This window comes from Oncorhynchus mykiss, chromosome 23, assembly GCF_057628025.1.
Source record: "Oncorhynchus mykiss isolate SJ-2025 chromosome 23, ASM5762802v1, whole genome shotgun sequence".
In the NCBI taxonomy this organism is placed as follows: domain Eukaryota; kingdom Metazoa; phylum Chordata; class Actinopteri; order Salmoniformes; family Salmonidae; genus Oncorhynchus; species Oncorhynchus mykiss.
In genome coordinates this window covers 36530001-36535000 of record NC_143044.1, presented here as the reverse complement: position 1 = coordinate 36535000, position 5000 = coordinate 36530001, and the positions used below count along the sequence as shown (strand labels likewise).

Sequence of the window (5000 nt, the reverse complement as noted above, 5' to 3'; positions counted from 1 at the left end):
TGCTACACTCTTAGAAAAAAGGGTTCCAAAAGGGTTCTTCAGTTGTCCCCATTGAAGAACCCTTTTTGGTTCCAGGTAGAACCCTTTTGGATTCCATCTAAAGTTCTAACTGGAACCAAAAGGGTTCTTTCTACCTGGAACCAAAAAGGGTTATCCAATGGGGACAGCCGAAGAACCCCTTTAGGTTCTAGATAGCACCTTTTTTTCTAAGAATGTTCGTTTTTAAAAAAATCATAGATAAATAGCCAATACAAATCAAATCAAATTGTATTCGTCACATGCGCTGAATAGAGTAGACCTTACCGTGAAATGCATACTTACAAGCCCTTAACCAACAATGCAGTTTTAACAGAAGTAAGAACACCTGATTATTTAGTAGGCCTAATGCGCAGTTCAGTAACCTTGTGGTAATATTAGATAGGCATATTTGATATTATTAGATAAATAGTCAATATCATTATTTTGATAATCCGTAGGATAAAATAGAGAATGCCAATTAAGACTGGACTTTCATTCACACTGACTACGCATCGTCTAATAGGCAAGCTACATACAGTATGTTGATCATAGGCTTAACATTAGTGTGGGAATCTGTTTGATGGAGACCTATTAAACCGATTATATAACCGGCTCAATCAGATAATGCTGGTGGTATCATCTAACCAAACCGCGCTTCCTTTTTTCTGCTCTACTCTTATGGATGGAGACTATAGGTCATTATCTTTAAGAAATATGTGATTGGGACATGAACGAGCTATGATGTTGTCTCTAGCTTATCACCATCTATTTTATGGCGTTTTATACGAACATAACTGACTCAACTGCATAGGGTTGGCGTGAAAAACAACGCACCGAAATGTATGTGGCTATGGCATGCGGAGAGGGAAAGGAGCTTGTATGTTTTTTGCGCACACAGAAATAACACACCACACAGTGAAATGCAGCTTGGTTACCCCTAACACCATTTGTGGTGATAACGCACATGATGCACATGGAAAATTCCCTCCCAAAAGTCGAGTTGATCCATGTCGCTGAGCTTTTTGTGGCGGTGGGAGAGGAGAGAAGAGCGAGACAAACTCCCACCGTCTGCGAGAGCTGCATTTAGCGGAGTTTTCCCATCGTCTTAAGCTGCCCTCCGTGACAAACCTCCGCTCTCCTTCTCTACCAGATCAGCATCGTAATTTAATACACTCACTGGGGTGTCTTCCAGCTCCTCCGAAGCTTGCTAGGCTACACCCTTAGAAAAAAGGTGTTATCTAGAACCTAAAGGGGTTCTTCGGCTGTCCCCATAGTGGAACCCTTTGAATAACCATTTTGGTTCTAGGTAGAACCATATTGACTTCCCTGTAGAATCCTTTCCACAGAGGGTTCTACCTGGAACCAAAAAGAGTTGTACCTGGAACCAAAAAGGGTTATCCTATGCGGGCAGCCGAAGAACCCTTTTGGAACCCTTTTTTCTAAGAGTGCCAGATGCTTAGACCGCTCATTCTTCCCAGAGATATACCACTGTAAAAGTTTACAGTGTGTTTGTCTTTTATGCAGTTATATCTCCACGATTCATTCCATTATATATGCACCTTCAGAATCCCTCAGTAGGCTATCCATTTGTAATTTGAAAGATATCGTAGTGAATACGGGATAGAAAGATAACTCTGCGGTCCCTGTTGCTTCCTTCCGCGGAGGAGTTGAGAGGGTTTGGATAAAGACTTTATTTATCCGGATCAGTCTAGTCAGCCAGCCGTATGAACGGGCTAGCGGAGCGTCATTGCCGTACTCCGTCTTCGTGGTTGGTAGAGCTACTTGCAATGCGGAGAGAGGGACAGACAGACACGGAGGAAAAGGCTGCATTGCCGCCAGAGGTAAAATTGAGCTGCGAGCTGCTGGTTTCTCTCGGAACGTATCGTCTACCCTATCAGAGAAAATATGCATTTGGCAAGAGACACACGTCTAGCAAAGGAGCCTGGTGTATTGGAAAGTGACTAGAAAATTAAGAATATTAAGGAATAATCTATGTGTTTTAGTTTAATTTAGTGCTCTATATTCTGCATAATGAAAAACTCTCCAGAACGAGCTTGGTTTTGCTGTTGTGAGCTGTGTGGTTGAATTATAGGCTAAACAACCACATGCATACATTTGTTCTGTTATTTGGTGTAAAATGCCCTCTCAATCGCTCACCATCGTACTCAAAAAAAGATTTTTAAAAATACATTTGATTATGAAAGAAAACCGATAGCCTAGTGACAAGGCATAAACCCATAGCTGCAGAATTATTTATGATGGAACATGTATGCAGCTGTCCTCATTTGAAATAACCAGAAATAGATTTATTCAAATCTTCTCACTTTTTTATTTCCTTCTTTAGAAAAAGTGGGATACAGGAAAAGAGAAATGCAATAGAACTCCAGCACAACATTTAAGACACTTACCTCCTGAATGAACCAAGAAGTAAAACAACCAAATAAATATCCTCCCTAGAAAAGCAGTCTGTAAAATAGAATATATTCCAATCCAAAACAGGGAGGATAGAGAATATCTTCAGATCCAAAAAGCCCAGTCTTGAACACCAACCGAATGCTACAGTATAGCTCTGGTATCAGTTCTGTAGTCTGTCTGAAGCTGTAGCAGCAGTACTGGTCTGGTGTGTGTTTATTGGTCCTCACATACACACCACATACACACTCCAGTCCGCTGGCTGTGGTAAAGAGCCCAGGAATGGCAGGACAGATCGCTTGGGCAGAGCGCACTACAAGTGTGAACTTACATCAGCCTCTAGCGCTTCAATAGAGCTAGATAGATAGATGTCATCTGGGGGAGGGGCCTCGCTCGCTCTCCCTAGCTTGCTCGGTCCCCTCTCTCTCTCTCTCTCTCTCTCTCTCTCTCTCTCTCTCTCTCTCTCTCTCTCTCTCTCTCTCTCTCTCTCTCAGTGGTTGAGGGCGCAGTGTTATGTAAAGCCGCTAGGGGGAGTAGAAGAAAGGGATTGGACTTTCTGAGCCTATCGTATGCGAAGTGTGTGTGTAGCGGTAAACAGCAGTGAGAAGATGATGCTGCTCTGAAAGGAGAGGAAACGAGAGTACGCGCATTGCCCTGGCAGAGGGAGGGAGAGGATGGGAGTGTGTCAGGGAAATGTGGGTTGTACCGTATGTTTCACTTTTGTTTATAATCTATTTCACTTGCTTTGGCAATGTAAACATATGTTTCCCATGCCAATAAAGCCCCTTAAATTGAAATTGAATTGAAATTGAAAGAGGGAGAGAGAGAAGGAGATGATTCTTATCACTGTCAAATATGGGATACATACACTACCGTTGAAAAGTTTGGGGTCACTTAGAAATGTCCTTGTTTAAGAAAGAAAATAAAACAAATTGTCCATTAAAATAACATCAAATTGATCAGAAATACATTAACAATGTCTATTGTAGCTGGAAACAGGATATTTTTTTATGGAGTACAGAGGCCCATTATCAGCAACCATCACTCCTGTGTTCCAATGGCACGTTGTGTTAGCTAAATAGTACCCGTAAAACACCAGTGTCAGTCTCAACGTCAACAGTGAAGAGGTGACTCCGGGATGCTGGCCTTCTAGGCAGAGTTCCTCTTTCCAGTGTCTGTGCTCCTTTGCCCATCTTAATATTTTCTTTTTATTGGCCAGTCTGAAATATGGCTTTTTCTTTGTCTCTTCACTGTTGACGTTGAGACTGGTGTTTTGCAGGTACTATTTAATGAAGCTGCCAGTTGAGGACTTGTGAGACGTCTGTTTCTCAAACTACACACCAATGTACTTGTCCTCTTGCTCAATTGTTCACCATGGCCTCCCCTCCTCTTTCTATTCTGGTTAGAGCCAGTTTGCGCTGTTCTGTGAATGAAGTCGTACACAGCGTTGTACGAAATCTCCAGTTTCTTGGCAATTTCTCACATGGAATACCCTTCATTTCTCAGAACAAGAATAGACTGACTAGTTTCAGAAGGAAGGTCTTTGTTTCTGGCCATTTTGAGCCTGTAATCGAACCCACAAATGCTGATGCTCCAGATACTCAACTAGTCTCAAGAAGGCCAGTTTTATTGCTTCTTTTATCAGAACAACAGTTTTCAGCCATGCTAGCATAATTGCAAAAGGGTTTCCTAATGATCAATTGGCCTTTTAAAATGATAAACTTGGATTAGCTAACACAACGTGCCATTGGAACACAGGAGTGATGGTTGCTGATAATGGGCCTCTGTACGCCTATGTTGATATCCCATAAAAAAATCAGCCGTTTCCAGCTACAATAGTCATTTACAACATTAACAATGTCTACACCCCAAACTTTTCAACGGTAGTGTATGTTTTTTATGTGGTGTGTATCAGTACAAAGTATTAAAGCAATGGGCAAAAACTAGAAAGAGAGGAGTGTGTTTCGGTCAAACAAGTGTTGTGTGAAAGCTGCACGTGTAGATGAAAGGTGTGTGTGTGTGTGTGTGTGTGCTCATTTGATGCATATATTTAGCACACTGTGTTTTGTGCCTCTGCCACACACACCTGAGTCTCTGTGAGTTTGTCTGTTCTGCTTCTGTCTCTGCTTCCACTCTGTTTTGAGTTGTGTTTCAGGTCTTAATGAATTCAAACTGAGGGTGTGGACTCTGGTACCACACAGCAGTAGTGAGTCAGTCAGCCTGTTAGTAGAGGTTCTTCTGCAGGGTTGACCCAGGTCCTGTTTGTGTGTGTGTGTTCTGCCGAAGAGAGGATCCAGGACCATGTACCATGTACTTCATAAAGTATTCAGACCCCTTGACCTTTTCAACATTTTGTTAGTTTACAGCCTTATTCTAAAATTGATTCAATTGTGTTTTTTCTTCAGCAATCTACACACAATACCCCATAATGTTAAAGCAAAAACATTTTTTTAGAAATGTTTGCTAATTTCTTTAAAAAAGGTAAGCATGCCTTGGGGGTATGATATTTGTGCATCTGTTACTTTCTCACTCATTATTATTCACAGTTAATTCAGGATTATTCGTAATCA

At 41.5% G+C, this 5000-nt stretch overlaps 2 protein-coding genes across 6 annotated transcripts in view; one reads left to right on the top strand and one right to left on the bottom strand.

Moving 5' to 3' along the window:
• The window catches only part of LOC110502829 (fibronectin leucine rich transmembrane 3), a 16893-nt gene extending 14105 nt beyond the window's left edge, over window positions 1–2788 (bottom strand). For 3 of the 4 annotated variants that reach the window (XM_021581156.3, XM_021581157.3, XM_021581158.3), the window contains exon 1: window positions 2427–2771. The gene's annotated coding sequence lies outside the window, so the exon portion shown is untranslated. Of the gene's footprint in view, window positions 1–2426 lie in introns of all 4 variants that reach the window. The other variant, XM_090217388.1, reaches the window with a different exon arrangement.
• macrod2 (mono-ADP ribosylhydrolase 2) overlaps window positions 1–5000 on the top strand; it is a 1220194-nt gene that overhangs the window by 201939 nt on the left and 1013255 nt on the right. The gene's annotated exons all lie outside the window — the stretch shown is intronic.